At 41.3% G+C, this 17,073-nt stretch overlaps 1 non-coding gene across 1 annotated transcript; it reads right to left on the bottom strand.

Moving 5' to 3' along the window:
- Positions 1 to 9,585: 9,585 nt before the first annotated feature.
- On the bottom strand, positions 9,586 to 9,692 carry LOC141694955 (small nucleolar RNA R71). The gene has a single exon (XR_012564233.1). It is a non-coding gene; the product is annotated as a small nucleolar RNA R71 (small nucleolar RNA).
- Between the last annotated feature and the right edge of the window lie 7,381 nt (positions 9,693 to 17,073).

Here is a 17,073-nt window from a genome sequence, read left to right as displayed (position 1 = left end):
CAAGGTGGTCTGGACCTTTTATTGTCAAAACTGTGTTTCCACATGGAGCGGTGGAAATTTTTGAGAATGATTCGGACCAAGCATTCAAGGTTAACGGTCAGTGGTTGAAGCACTACTATGGGGACATGGCAAACCGAGAGGTGGTTAGTGCCATTTTGTTGACTACTTGAGAAAGGTACGGAACGTCAAGCTAATGACGAAAAAGAAAGCGCTGCGTGGGAGGCAACCCATGAATTGTTGTTACAGGAACCCTTAGAAGTTAATAACCTATCCAAAAACACAAAAAAATCAGAAAACAGGGGTTGAAAAAAAAAATTCCAGATACCCTCTGCGCGCCCGTGCAGCTATGCTGAGCGGCCGCGCAGCTTGTTGCGCGCCCGCGCAGAAATGCTGAGCGGCCGCGCAGGGGTCGAGTTCCAGAAAATTTTTTGCAGTTCAGAAAAAAAAAACAAAACACAAAAACCCATCACAGCCCATAAACCCACGAATTCTTTTCCCATTACCCCATGATTTTATCCCTCAACCCCACTCCTAATCTAATTTAACCTACTCCACACCCTATATATACATACACCTATCCCACATATCCCCCACAAACTTCCTACACTTAAACCCTCTCATAAACATCAAAAATCAGTTCTTACACACTTTTATTCACAAATCAATGGCACCCAAGAGAGCACGCACTATTGACAGCAGCAGCACAGTTCCTACTGCTGATTCATCAAGGGGTACTGCTGCAAGGCCTCGGTTAACTGACAGAGCTGCGGAGGAGGAGTACACTAGGCTGTTGGGGAAGCCGATTCTGAAGGAGAGGGGATTTTTACCATCAGGGAGGGATGGTGAGTTGTAGCCCATGATTGCAGAGAAGGGGTGGATAGCTTTTTGTGAGTCACCCGAAGCAGTACCGATGAGTGTTGTTCGCGAGTTCTACGCAAACGCGAAGGCTGAAAAGAATGGGTTTTCTGTAGTTCGTGGGCTGACGGTTGATTATCATCCTGCGGCGATTCGCCGTGTGATTGGACAGCGAGAGAGGAAGCCCGAGGAGGAGAACTGGAATGAAAAGACTGCTGAGGATTTTGACTTGGATTTGATTTGTGCGACTCTCTGTCGACCGGGCACAGTTTGGAACCGCAGTCCAGCCAATAATGAGTATCGTCACTTTCCGGCGATCGCCATGAACAGGTATGCCCGTGCATGGAATGCATTTATATGTGCTAATATTTTGCCTTCTTCACATGCACACGAGGTCACAGTTGAGAGAGCACAGTTGTTGTGGGGAATTCTGAATGAGGAATACTATGTGGACCTTGGTGAGTTTATCTACCAAGGAATTCTGAAGTTTTTGAGGGGAGCAAAGCATATGAACATCCCTTATGCATCCACGGTTACGAAGCTATGCCGAGCAGTAGGAGTGAACTGGCCGGCTCATGAGCAGTTGCAGTTGCCAGCAGCTCCGATAGATTCTGGCACTCTGAATGGGATACAGGAGTGGACCGGTGGTGAGCCTGAGGAGCATGGGCTGGGTTATCGTCTTCCAGGAGGACGTCCAGCACGAGGTGCTACTATGGCTAGGCCAGGGCGTGGTGAGGCTGGTTCTTCGAGAGCTCAGGAGGGTGCTGGGATGGGTGATGCCCAGTATAGGAGGCTTTCACGGCGGATGGATGCCATGTATGAGATGCAGAGCAGGTTTGCTTAGGAGCTCACTCTTGCGTTAGGGACTGCTTTTCGAGGCGTTGGAGCTGATATCCAGTGTCCAGTTTTTGGTGAGGACTCTGCATACCCGCCGCCTGATACTCCACCCACTGAGGGTGATGATGATGATGACTCCGAGTAGGTATACCCTTGTTCCTTTCTACTACCTTCACTGGGGACAGTGAAGATTTTAAGTTTGGGGGTGGTAGTTAAGGAATATTTTGTGTGTGTCATATAGCTGCATATTCATGATAGTTAGTTCATATAGTTGCATAATTTTTGCCATATAGTTTTTTTATATAGCTTTATTTGTTTGTCATATCATATAGCTCATGCATATACCATGATCCCTTTTGCAATGATTTATCGACTGAATTGTGATATTGATGCGAGTGTAGTGATAGCATTAAAGTGATATTAAGTTGTGTAGGTTGATATGCATGCTAGAAGCACTTGTATTTTCACTAAGTCTTAGAGAATGCTTAAGGGCTAGATTGTTGTTATGATCTGATTATTTTCGAGGATAATCTATTTATTATGCTTAGAATTTGATAATAGGTTCTTAGTGGTAAAGGCATGAAAAAGAAAAAAAATGGAGTAAAGATGGAATTTGTTGCTAGTTGTGGCTAGGCGTCAAATGGCTAGTAGCCGGCTCGCATGTTATGCGAGTAGTCTAGGGTTGAGCAAGATGGAGCGAAACGCACTTGCTCAGAAAAGAAAAAAAAAAGAAAAGAAAAAAATTTTTTTTTTGCATAATTGATCAAGAGTAGGCTCTTTGGTATTCGAGTTATTAAGTTCTTAGGGGACTTTGTGCCTAGTGACCTAAGGCTGTTAGAGTCTGGGATCCGCTAACCTAACGCTCGTTACATGGATACCATTGTATAAGTCTTTTGTGGACCTCACTCATTGCACGGTCAAATAAGCATTTGAGTTGTAAATAAAAAGCACAATTCCGTAGTAAGCTCCAGAGTTCTTGTAGTGTTGTATATCACTTTGTGCCTAGAATTTTTATTCTTTGTATAATCGTAGGATTGCCTTGAAGATAGTCTAGTCATAGTAATTGGTCTAGTTCCGAAGCATATCTGTTAAGCATTTGCACACACCACGTTTCTGGCTGTATGTCCGTTTGCATGAGTTTATTGATCTTTAGTTGTCTAACTGCATTCGTTGAGATGTGACAATTTGGTTGGTTAATTGTAGTAAGGGGGATCGTTGCATTTTCATATAGATTGCATTCATGCATATTTTTATTTGTTTTGAGTCTGTGACGCTTGAGGACGAGCATCGATTTAAGTTTGGGAGTGTGATAAGTGGCATTTTATACCACTTAGAACGTCTTAAAATGGTTTAAATTGGTGTCTTGAAATCAAGTATTTTGTGTATTTGATGCGTTTTTCTAGTGTTTATGCATTTCAGGGTATTAGTTGCATTTCGGAGGAGGAATCATCAAGAATAAGCCTTGGCATGTGTTCATCATTGTGAGAGGAAAATAACGGGCAGATTACGGCGAAGAAACGGAGCAAACCTGGATTTTTTCCAGTAGGGTCCTGCGCGCCCGCGCAGCAATGCTGAGCGGCCGCGCAGCAGCCTTGCGCGCCCGCGCAGAAATGCTGAGCGGCCGCGCAGGGTCGGGGAAAAGGATAAATTATTTTAGACTTCTACTTCTGTTTGGCTTCCAACTTCTATGTAATCTGAGTTTTATGGGACTATTATATAAGTAGATTTGAGACGTTTTCATAGAGAATATGAAGGAGATTATGTTTTAGATTGTGTTTGACGCAAGAAGCGAAGGAGATAAGGAAGAAGACCGATTTAGCACACCGCAACGAAGAGGAAGCATATATTCTTGTGATTCTTGTTTTGTTGTAACGTTGGATGCTAGTTTTCTTGCTTTGACTTATTTACTCTTGTGACGTACTCTGTTTTAATATAATTAGTTTAGTTATTATTTTCTTGTGTTGTTTATCATGATTTCATATGAACCCATGATGGCGATAAGTTCTATTATAGGCTAATCGTGATCATGGGGTTGCAACGGATTTATTATGGAATTCTTTAGTTAATTGTTTAATACTTTAGTGTGTGATGATTGCATGATATCTAGTATTGGTTGTGCGTATTCGTCTTATGTGCGTCGCGAACATATAAGATAGGGTGTTAATCTCTTGTGAAGCGACGGTGGATCTTGAGATTTAGAACTTGCCATGCTAGCATAGGTTCATGTACGTTGTGCATGATTAGTGGGTAACTCTAACAGTTTTATTTGCCCTATGTAATCAAAAGGAATAACTTGTGCTTAAATCGTTATGTTGTCAATTTCTGTAGACATATAGGAACTCAACATAATTGATGACTATTCAACTTCTATCTTAATTATGGATGTTTGGTAGAATGGTATTAGTACAATGAAAGTTGGCTTTTATCAGTTCCGTGTTATTCGATTAATATCATCACTGTCACATGCTAAAGGTAATAACAATGGCTATAGAAGGAAGTAATAATGAAGTTGTGATCTCATGAGTGTTTTATTATTGATAAATTGAAGTGTTAGTTAAGTGGTTAATTAAGTAGTTAATTATAATTAATATTTAATCAACAATTTTAAGTGTTATCTTAACATTGAGAAGTAATCATACATTGGTGAGTGAGTTTAATTAGACAATAACTTAGTCTGAGTCTCTGAGGGAACGCACTAGAAAGTATTCTATATTACTTGTGAACGCGTATACTTGCATGAATATTAGTGCATGTTTTCGCCCTAACAACGGTACATTATAGTTAGGACTCAGCCTGTCCGAACCTGACTAATCCTTTTCAAGATGACATCTCCAACAACACCAACGATCTTATTTTTTTATCAACATATTCTCAATACAAGTCCGCGCGCTTTCTTTGTTTATCACGAGCTGCTGTTAACCTTGTCCAGATTAATTTCTTTACACCCTGGGTTTGCTGGACTAATTTAGCACCTTACAACTTCTTTCCTTCCACTTTATTTCAATAAAGTGGGGTTCTATGCTTACGTCCATACAAGGTTCCGCAAGATGGTATTCCCTACTAGCATGATAACTATTGGCATAGGAAAACTCAATCGGTGGCGGGGGATTACCATGGTTTCCTTTAAAAATTCCAAAGCATATACTCTTATCATATCTTACATCGTCTAATTCATCCTCTCACTTTGACTCTACATCTAAGGATAATAGGCGATACTCATTTTCAATTTAGTTTCCAAACATTTGAATACCTCTTACTCCTTTCTCTCAGTTACGGCTGGAAAGTAATCTCATATGTTTGCTTCTTATCTCCTTTAGGTATTCGAACTTCAACTTTCACTCTTTTCGATTCTTTTATTATATCCTCAGTGATCTTAATCACATGTAATCCTTTCCTTCTGCATAAGGCATATGTTACTACACTGGCTTTGCTTAAGTGGTTGTTAATGGAATAATCAGAATCTTTTGTTAATCTCAGCAAAAATTAATACTTGAGAATTTAACGTATGGTTGCTTCCCTTCTAATCTTCATAAGGGAAATCCTTGGGCGTTCTACACAGACTTTCTTAATCTTTGATTAGCTAAGTATGTTATCAATAAATACAATTATGCTTATCCCAAGCATTCCTTATACACCATGTTCAGTAAATCCTTAGAGACGACTGGTACACTTGTTAATCCAAATAACATTATGAGAAATTGCAATGCCCATAACTCGTTCTACCCATAGTCTTTAATACGTCTTCAGGCTGAATCTCAAGTCAACCTTCGAAAATATCATGTTCCTTAAATTAGATCACATAAGTAACCAGTTTTAAATAGGGTTACTTATTCTTATTCTTTATCTTATTAAACTTCCGATAATCCGTACATAATCTCATAGTTTCATCCTTATTTTCCAATAACATCACTGGTGCACTCCACAGGGATATATCTGGTATGATCACCTCCCTTTCCTAATAACTTCTGTAATTACTTAATTAATTATTTCCTTCTCACTGACCATACAACATGGAGTTTTGACACTGGTTTGGTTCAGATTACTATATTAATGAGATATTTTATCCCATAATTTAGGGTAATCTTGTTTATTCATCTGGAGAAAATTTTTAGGTTTTCATTTACTATTCGAATCTCTTCCAACTTAAGTACATTCTTCTTCGTATCTTTACATATGGTGAACTTTCCTTATATCCTTGGCTTATTAACTTCTTTTCTCGCATGATTAGAAGACCTTCTTATTTTGCTTCTGCCCTTGGAAATTTACTTTAATATCGGCTTCTGCAAATATTATAATTTGCTTTTTCTGGAAATCAGTCTTTGCCTTATGACAGGAAAACTAATCCGCTCCTAAAATCGCATCGAAATCTTCAAGCTCGAAGGGTATCAGATCAACCGAAAAGAATACTCAGGGATTCTAATTGACAGTTTAGTCAGGGTTGACTCACTGAAAGTCCACCTTGATTGACCACTTTTATGGTTAAAGGCTCGGTTAATTCTTCTAATATCAAATTCATTTTACTCACACATTTCTTTGGTATAAAAGTCTAATATGCTTCTGAACCAAATAAAACTTTAACATGTATGGAGTTGAGAGAAAATGCACCTGCAACTACATCTGAATCCTAGGCATTTGATCTCTTGGTCACTTTGAAGGTTCTGCCTCTAGATGTGCTGGATGTTGGCCCTTGAGATGTAGTACCTTGAGTAGTCGTTCCACAACTCCTTGCAATATGCCCAACCTTCCCATAATTGTAATAAGTAACTCCTGGATTTTCTGGATTGCATTCCGACGCATAATGACCCTTATGACCACATTTGAAACATTGAACATTCTTTTTGCATGAACCACTGTGTCTCCTATCATAGGACTTGCAAACCACTGCTGAGTTTACTGACTGGGTTGGAGTGGAAGCAACTGAAGTAGCACTAGACCTAGCCTGAGAGAAACTCTGTCTTCTGAATCTATTACTCCTGTTTCAGCCAAACCAATTCTGAAACTCCTGATTGGGTTTTCCTTGATCCGCCTTGTCTAAAACACCCTCAGACTTCCATTTCTTATCACCCTCTTCCTTAACAGCAAACTTATGGTCACTTTCCATTACCAGGATGTCCTGAACTACATAAGAGTATGTCTTGAGTTGCAATACCACAACTCCTCTGCGAATTTCAGGCTTCAACCCTTGTTGATACCTCGTTGCCTTTTGGATCTTCGTATTTATATACTCAGGAACTAATCGGGCCAATTCTGTAAACTTGGCCTCGTACTCCAACACACTTCTTTCACCTTATTTCAGTTCCAGAAATTCGACTTCCAACTAATTCCTTAGATAATCGGGAAAATACATCTCCAAGAACAATTCTGTAAATCTTGTCCAAGAAACATGGCCTTTTCCTTCCAACGCACGAGTGGATTCCCACCAATAATTTGCTTCATTCTTGAGAAAGTAGCTCGCATAATCTATCTTAAGATCATCACTTACTTGGGCGAGGGTAAATGCTTTCTCCATTTCCTTAAGCCAATTTCGGGCAACAACAGGGTCCACTTCGCCCTTAAACTCTGGGGGCTTAACAGACTGAATGGATTTAAAACTAGTAGTTTCGTTTGACTCTCTTTGATGGTATTGTGGTGATGAATATGTTGGATTAACTACAACTATTGCTGCTGCTTCTGGCACAATAAGTCTAGAATTTCATTTATAGCTGGACCCTCCGCAAAACTACTACTATTTTCTTTAGACTGGATAGCTTTCTTGGGTGTCATTTTGATAAGTGGCATTTTATACCACTTAGAACGTCTTAAAATGGCTTAAATTGGTGTCTTGAAATCAAGTATTTTGTGTATTTGATGCGTTTTTCTAGTGTTTATACATTTCAGGGTATTAGTTGCATTTCGGGGGAGGAATCATCAAGAATAAGCCTTGGCATGTGTTCACCATTGCGAGAGGAAAGGAATGGGCAGATTACGGCGAAGAAACGGAGCAAGCTTGGAATTTTTCCAGTAGGGTCCTGCGCGCCCGCGCAGCAATGCTGAGCGGCCGCGCAGCAGCCTGCGCGCCCGCGCAGATATGCTGAGCGGCCGCGTAAGGTCGGGGAAAAAGCTGAATTATTTTAGACTTCTACTTCTGTTTGGCTTCCAACTTCTATGTAATCTGAGTTTTATGGAACTATTATATAGGTAGATTTGAGACGTTTTCACAGGGAGTATTAAGGAGATTATGTTTTAGATTGTGTTTTACGCAAGAAGCAAAGGAGATAAGGAAGAAGACCGATTTAGCACACCGCAACGAAGAGGAAGCATATATTCTTGTGATTCTTGTTTCGTTGTAACGTTGGATGCTAGTTTTCTTTCTTTGACTTATTTACTCTTGTGACGTACTCTGTTTTAATATAATTAGTGTAGTTATTATTTTCTTGTGTTGTTTGTCATGATTTCATATGAACCCATGATGGCGATAAGTTCTATTATGGGCTAATCGTGATCATGGGGTTACAACGGATTTATTATGGAATTCTTTAGTTAATTGTTTAATACTTTAGTGTGTGATGATTGCATGATATCTAGTATTGGTTGTGCGTATTCGTCTTATGTGCGTCGCGAACATATAAGATAGGGTGTTAATCTCTTGTGAAGCGACGGTGGATCTTGAGATTTAGAACTTGCCATGCTAGCATAGGTTCATGTACGTTGAGCATGATTAGTGGGTAACTCTAACAGTTTTATTTGCCCTATGTAATCAAAAGGAATAACTTGTGCTTAAATCGTTGTGTTGTCAATTTCTGTAGACATATAGGAACTCAACATAATTGATGACTATTCAACTTCTATCTTAATTGTGGATGTTTGGTAGAATGGTATTAGTATAATGAAAGTTGGCTTTTATCAGTTTCGTGTTATTCGATTAATATCATCACTGTCACATGCTAAAGGTAATAACAATGGCTATAGAAGGAAGTAATAATGAAGTTGTGATCTCATGAGTGTTTTATTATTGATAATTTGAAGTGTTAGTTAAGTGGTTAATTAAGTAGTTAATTGTAGTTAATATTTGATCAACAATTTTAAGTGTTATTATCTTAACATTGAGAAGTAATCATACATTGGTGAGTGAGTTTAATTAGACAATAAATTAGTCTGAGTCTCTGAGGGAACGAACTAGAAAGTATTCTATATTATTTACGAACGCGTATACTTGCGTGAATATTAGCACGTGTTTTCGCCCTAACAAGTTTTTGGCGCCGCTGCCGGGGACTCGGCGTATTTGTTTAGTTTATGTGTTTACCATCATTGGTCATTAGGACTCAGTGATTAGGACGTAGTAGTTACTTACTCTTTTCGGTTGTGTTCCAGGTACTTTAGCAAGCGTTTATGCAAACTCGTTCTCGTGCTCGCAAGAGGACTTTAGATACAGCTGAGGAGACAGACGAAGTTCTTGATATTCCGGAGAAGTTAGATTTTGAGGATTCGGATTCAGGAACTGAGCAGAAAGAACTAGTAAACATGGTAGATCGTATTGTTCAAGCTGATCCAGCTCTTATGGATTTTTCTGGGCCTAAAATTGATGACATTCAGTCAAGCATCCTTCATCCGGCTATTCAAGCTAACACCTTTGAAATCAAGCCGGGCACTATTCAGATGGTGCACAATTCTGTTTCTTTTGGAGGAGCGGCAACTGAAGACCCCAACATACACATAAGAAATTTTGTCGAGATCTGCAGCACTTTTAAGTATAATGGCGTGACTGATGAGGCTATCAAGTTGAGGCTTTTCCCATTCTCACTGAGGGATAAGGCTAAAGACTGGTTAAATTCGGAACCAGCTGGGTCCATCACTACGTGGCAAGATCTTGCACAAAAGTTTCTGGTGAAGTTTTATCCAATGGCAAAGACTGCTGCTATGAGGAGTGCTCTTACTCAGTTTGCACAGCAACCTACAGAATCTATGTGCGAGGCTTGGGAACGCTACAAGGAAATGTTGAGAAAATGTCCACATCATGGAATGCCGGATTGGATGGTGATCACTGGTTTCTATTATGGTTTGGGGGCCCAATCTCGGCCCATGCTCGATGCAGCAGCTGGAGGCGCCTTATGGGCTAAAAGCTATACTGAGGCGTATAATCTTATAGAGACGATGGCTGCAAATGAGCATCAAAACCCAACTCAGAGGATGACGTCAGGCAAGGTAGCAGGCATTTTGGAAGTTGATGCAGCCACCGCTATTGCAGCCCAGCTCCAAGCGCTATCAATGAAGGTCGATTCTCTGGCTACGTATGGAGTTAATCAAATAGCTATGGTTTGTGAGCTTTATGCAGGTTCTCATGCTACGAATCAGTGTTCTCTTGTCAACGAATTTGTTCAGTATGTGAATAATTATCAGTGACAACAGCAGCCTGTGCCAGCGACCTATCATCCTAATAACAGAAATCATCCAAATTTCAGCTGGGGGAATAATCAGAATGCGATTCATCCAACATATCAGCAAGGAGTGAGTAAACAGTTTAACCCACCTGGATTCCAGCAACCACAGCAGTATGCTACAAGGCAATCATATCCTCAACAGGGAAGTGCAGCTGCACCTACTAGTGCTGATTTTGAGGAACTTAAGCTGTTGTGCAAGAGTCAGGCAGTTTCTATCAAGACCTTGGAAAATCAAATCGGTCAATTAGCCAATGCAGTGCTCAACCGTCAACCTGGCACTCTTCCCAATGACACGGAAGTACCAGGCAGGAAGGAAGCTAAAGAGCAAGTCAAGGCTATTATCTTAAGGTCTGGAAAAGTAGCTGATGCTGAAAAGGCAAAAGAAGTCGAAGCTGAAGTTAGAGATGAAGAATCTAAGCAAAAGGAGAAAGCGGCGGAACCAAGGAAGACTACTGTTGAACACACTCTGCCTGAGGCTAATATAGGGGAGAAACAGCTCTATCTTCCACCACCTTTTCCTAAGAGATTGCAGCAACAAAAGCTGGATAGACAGTTTGGGAAGTTTCTGGAGGTGTTCAAGAAACTTCACATCAATATACCTAGTTATGCGAAGTTCATTAAGACTATTCTTTCAAGGAAGGTGAAACTGGATGACCTTGAAACTGTTGCTCTCACGGAAGAATGCAGCGCTGTTCTGCAGCAAAAGTTACCGCCAAAACTGAAAGATCCAGGAAGCTTCACCATTCCTTGCACCATTGGCAATCTAACTTTTGACAAGTGCCTTTGTGATTTGGGAGCAAGCATTAATCTAATGCCTTTGTCGATCTTTAAAAAGCTGGATCTGCCTGATCCAAAACCCACATACATGTCGCTACAATTGGCTGACCGTTCCATTACTTACCCAAGGGGCATAGTTGAGGATGTGCTCGTCAAGGTGGATAAGCTCTTCTTTCCTGCAGATTTCGCTATTCTGGATTTTGAGGAAGATAAGAAGATTCCCATAATCTTGGGGAGGCCTTTCTTCGCTACCGGCCGTACCTTGATAGATGTGCAAAAAGGGTACCTTACTATGCGGATCCAAGATCAGGATGTGACCTTCAACGTATTTAAGGCAATGAAATTCCCTACAGAATATGAGGAGTGCTTAAAAGTGGATGTGATTGATTCCGCGATTACTTCGAAACTCGAGCACATGCTAATGTCTGATGCATTGGAAAAGGCCTTAGTGGGGGAATTTGACAGTGATGATGAAGATAGCAACGAGCAATTACAATATCTGAACGCTTCTCCCTGGAAGCGAAAGCTGGACATACCATTTGAATCTCTTGGTAATTCTGACCTCAAGAACGCTGAAGGTAAGCTCAAACCATCAATAGAGGAAGCACCTACCTTGGAGCTCAAACCATTACCTGAACACTTGAGGTATGCTTTTTTAGGTGATTCATCTACGTTACCTGTTATTATTTCAGCTGACCTTTCAGGTAGTGAGGAAGACAAGCTCTTAAGGATTTTGAGAGAATTCAAATCGGCTATAGGATGGACCATAGCAGACATCAAGGGGATAAGTCCTTCAAATTGTATGCATAAAATTCTGCTAGAGGAAGGTAGTAAGCCAACTGTGGAACAACAACGAAGACTGAATCCCATCATGAAGGAGGTGGTGAAGAAAGAAATTCTGAAATGGCTAGATGCAGGCATCATTTATCCTATTTCTGACAGCTCGTGGGTGAGCCCCGTACAATGTATACCTAAGAAAGGAGGTATCACCGTGGTCGCAAATGAAAAGAATGAGCTCATCCCTACTCGAACAGTTACAGGATGGAGAGTATGCATGGATTATAGGAAATTGAACAAAGCCACAAGGAAGGATCACTTTCCTCTTCCATTTATTGATCAAATGCTTGACAGATTGGCGGGACATGAGTATTTTTGTCTTCTGGATGGTTATTCCGGGTATAATCAGATTTGTATTGCACCAGAGGATCAGGAAAAGACTACCTTCACTTGTCCATTTGGCACATTTGCTTTTCGTAGAGTTTCGTTTGGGTTATGTGGCGCCCCGGCCACCTTTCAGAGATGTATGATGGCTATATTCTCTGACATGATTGGAAATAACGTCGAAGTGTTCATGGATGACTTCTCCGTCTTTGGACACTCATATGATGAATGTTTGAATAATCTGCGCGCCGTACTCAAAAGATGCGTGGAAACTAATTTGGTGCTTAATTGGGAGAAATGTCATTTTATGGTGCGTGAAGGCATTATCCTTGGGCATAAGGTCTCTAGCAAGGGTCTGGAGGTGGACAAGGCCAAGGTGGGAGTCATTGAAAATCTTCCCCCACCCAATTCTGTGAAAGGAATCCGTAGTTTTCTTGGTCATGCGGGTTTTTATCGGCGATTCATCAAGGACTTTTCAAAGATATCTAAGCCGTTGTGCAATTTGCTTGAGAAAGATGTGCCTTTCAAATTTGATGATGAATGTTTGGCAGCATTCGAGACTCTCAAGAAGAGTTTGATCACTGCACCAGTTATTACAGCACCAGATTGGACAGAACCGTTTGAGATGATGTGTGATGCGAGTGATTATGCGGTAGGTGCAGTTCTGGGACAGCGCAAGAAAAATATCTTCCATGTGGTCTACTATGCGAGTAAGACATTAAATGGGGCCCAATTGAACTACACCACTACTGAGAAGGAGCTTTTGGCTATAGTCTTTGGCTTTGAGAAATTTCGATCTTATCTGCTTGGTACGAAAGTAACAGTATTCACTGATCATGCAGCTATTCGCTATCTGGTTTCTAAGAAGGATTCGAAGCCGAGACTCATTCGTTGGGTGCTTTTACTTCAGGAATTTGAGTTAGAGATCAAAGATAGAAAAGGTACTGAGAATCAAGTAGCTGACCATCTCTCTAGGTTGGAGAATCCCGATTCTACTTCACAAGATAGGACGTTAATCAATGAATCTTTTCCGGATGAGAAGTTGTTTGCAATTCAGGAGGAAGAACCATGGTTTGCAGATATTGTAAACTATCTTGTCAGCAATATAATGCCTCTTAATTTGACATCCGCTCAAAAGAAGAAGTTTCTGCATGAGGTGAAGTGGTATATGTGGGATGAACCATATTTGTTTAGACAGGGAGCTGACCAGATCATCAGGAGATGTATCCCATTCTGTGAGACGGAGGGGATATTACGAGACTGCTATTCCACGGTTTATGGTGGACACTATGGAGGTGAGAAGACGGCAGCTCGTATTCTGCAAGCAGGTTTTTTCTGGCCTACTTTGTTCAAGGATGCTCATCAGTTTGTTTTAAGGTGTGATCGTTGCCAAAGAGTGGGAAATTTGTCAAGGAAGGATGAGATGCCATTAAATGTGATGCTTGAAGTCGAGGTCTTTGATGTGTGGGGAATCGATTTCATGGGGCCTTTTATCTCATCTTGCAGTAATCAGTACATCTTGCTGGCAGTCGATTATGTCTCAAAATGGGTCGAAGTTAAAGCTTTACCGACAAATGATGCAAAGGTAGTACTAAATTTTCTTCATAAGCAAATTTTCACAAGGTTTGGAACGCCTCGGGAAATCATAAGTGATGAAGGATCGCATTTTTGCAACCGTAAGTTCACTTCTATGATGCAGCGTTATAATGTGAATCATCGAGTAGCTACTGCCTATCATCCGCAAACAAATGGTCAAGCGGAAGTGTCTAACAGAGAGATAAAGCGTATTCTAGAGAAGGTTGTTTGTCCGTCAAGGAAGGATTGGTCTTTAAAGCTCGATGAAGCTGTTTGGGCTTACAGAACAGCATACAAAACTCCACTTGGGATGTCACCGTTTCAGTTGGTGTACGGTAAGGGATGTCATCTACCGGTGGAGCTTGAGCATAAAGCCTACTGGGCATTGAAGAAATTGAACCTGGATTTAGATGCAGCTGGTAAGAAAAGAATGCTTCAGCTTAATGAACTTGATGAATTTCGACTTCAAGCGTACGAGAATAACAAAATGTATAAGGAAAAGGTGAAGAGGTGGCACGATAGGAAGCTACATCCTAAGTTATTTGTGCCAGGGCAACAAGTTCTGTTATTCAACTCTCGGCTCCGACTTTTTCCTGGGAAGTTGAAATCAAGATGGTCTGGACCTTTTATTGTCAAAACTGTGTTTCCACATGGAGCGGTGGAAATTTTTGAGAATGATTCGGACCAAGCATTCAAGGTTAACGGTCAGCGGTTGAAGCACTACTATGGGGACATGGCAAACCGAGAGGTGGTTAGTGCCATTTTGTTGACTACTTGAGAAAGGTACGGAACGTCAAGCTAATGACGAAAAAGAAGTGCTGCGTGGGAGGCAACCCATGAATTGTTGTTACAGGAACCCTTAGAAGTTAATAACCTATCCAAAAACACAAAAAAAATCAGAAAACAGGGGCTGAATTTTTTTTTTCCAGAGACCCTTTGCGCGCCCGCGCAGCTATGCTGAGCGGCCGCGCAGCTTGCTGCGCGCCCGCGCAGAAATGCTGAGCGGCCGCGCAGGGGTCGAGTTCCAGAATTTTTTTTTTACAGTTCAGAAAAAAAAAAACAAAAACACAAAAACAATTTTAGCCCATAAACCCACGAATTGTTCCCACTAACCCATCATTTTAGCCCTTAATTCCCAAACCCTAATCTAATCCACACCCTATATATACATACACCTATCCTACATATCTCCCACAAAACTTCCTACACTTAAACCCTCTCACAAACATCAAAAATTAGTTCTTACACACTTTTATTCACGAATCAATGGCACCCAAGAGAGCACGCACTATTGACAGCAGCAGCACAGTTCCTACTGCTGATTCATCGAGGGGTACTGCTGCAAGACCTCGGTTAACTGACAGAGCTGCGGAGGAGGAGTACACTAGGCTGTTGGGGAAGCCGTTTCTGAAAGAGAGGGGGTTTTTACCATCAGGGAGGGATGGTGAGTTGTTGCCCATGATTGCAGAGAAGGGGTGGATAGCTTTTTGTGAGTCACCCGAAGCAGTACCGATGAGCGTTGTTCGCGAGTTCTACGCGAACGCGAAGGCTGAGAAGAATGGGTTTTCTGTAGTCCGTGGGCTAACAGTTGATTATCATCCTGCGGCGATTCGCCGTGTGATTGGACAGCGAGAGAGGAAGCCCGAGGAGGAGAACTGGAATGAAAAGACTGATGAGGATTTTGACTTGGATTTGATTTGTGCGACTCTCTGTCGACCGGGCACAGTTTGGAACAGCAGTCCAGCCAATAATGAGTATCGTCACTTTCCGGCGATCGCCATGAACAGGTATGCCCGTGCATGGAATGCATTTATATGTGCTAATATTTTGCCTTCTTCACATGCACACGAGGTCACAGTTGAGAGAGCACAGTTGTTGTGGGGAATTCTGCATGATGACTACTATGTGGACCTTGGTGAGTTTATCTACCAAGGAATTCTGAAGTTTTTGAGGGGAGCAAAGCATATGAACATCCCTTATGCATCCACGATTACGAAGCTATGCCGAGCAGTAGGAGTGAACTGGCCGGCTCATGAGCAGTTGTAGTTGCCAGCAGCTCCGATAGATTCTGGCACTCTAAATGGGATGCAGGAGTGGACCGGTGGTGAGCCCGAGGAGCATGGGCTGGGTTATCGTCTTCCAGGAGGACGTCCAGCACGAGGTGCTACTATGGCTAGGCCAGGGCGTGGTGAGGCTGGTTCGTCGAGAGCTCAGGAGGGTGTTGGGATGGGTGATGCCCAGTATAGGAGGCTTTCACGGTGGATGGATGCCATGTATGAGACGCAGAGCAGGTTTGCTCAGGAGCTCACCCTTGCGTTAGGGACTGCTTTTCGAGGCCTTGGAGCTGATATCCAGTGGCCAGTTTTTGGGGAGGACTCTGCATACCCACCGCCTGATACTCCACCCGCTGAGGGTGATGATGATGATGACTCCGAGTAGGTATACCCTGTGTTCCTTTCTACTACTTTCACTGAGGACAGTGAAGATTTTTAGTTTGGGGGTGGTAGTTAAGGAATATTGTGTGTGTGTCATTTAGTTGCATATTCATGATAGTTTAGTTCATATAGTTGCATAATTTATGCCATTTAGTTTTTTTATGACATTTATGAATGTCATATAGCTCATGCATTTACCATGATCCCTTTTGCAATAAGTTATCGACTGAATTGTGATATTGATGCAAGTGTAGTGATAGCATTAAAGTGATATTAAGTTGTGTAGGTTGATATGCATGCTAGAAACAATTGTAAGTCCACTAAGTCTTAAAGAGTGCGTAAGGGCTAGATTGTTGTTATGATTTGGTTGTTTTCAAGGTCAATCTACTTATTATGCTTAGAATTCGATTATAGGTTCTTAGTGATAAAGACATGAAAAAAAAAATTTGGAGAAAAAAGTATGGAAGTTGTTGCTAGTTGTGGCTAGGCGTCAAATGACTAGTAGCCGGCTCGCATATGTTGCGAGTAGTCTAGGGTTGAGCAAGATGGAGCGAAATGCACTTGCTCAGAAGTTATAAAAAAAAAATATTTTTTGCATAATTGATCAAGAGTGGGCTCTTTGGTATTCGAGTTATTAAGTTCTTAGGGGACTTTGTGCCTAGTGACCTAAGGCTTTTAGAGTCTGGGATCCGCTAACCTAACGCTCGTTATATGGATACCATTGTATAAGTCTTTTGTGGACCTCACTCATTGCACGGTCAAATAAGCATTTGAGTTGTAAATAAAAAGCACGATTCCGTAGTAAGCTCCAGAGTTTTTGTAGTGTTGTATATCACTTTGTGCCTAGAATTTTTATTCTTTGTATAATCGTAGGATTGCCTTGAGGATAGTCTAGTCATAGTAATTGGTCTAGTTCCGAAGCATATCTGTTAAGCATTTGCACACACCACGTTTCTGGCTGTATGTCCGGTTGCATGAGTTTATTGATCTTTAGTTATCTAACTGCATTCATTGAG

This window comes from Apium graveolens, chromosome 10 (assembly GCF_009905375.1).
Source record: "Apium graveolens cultivar Ventura chromosome 10, ASM990537v1, whole genome shotgun sequence".
Classification (NCBI taxonomy): Eukaryota; Viridiplantae; Streptophyta; class Magnoliopsida; order Apiales; family Apiaceae; genus Apium; species Apium graveolens.
The sequence above is the reverse complement of the archived record's forward strand: the minus strand, read 5'-3'. Positions and strand labels throughout refer to the sequence as shown.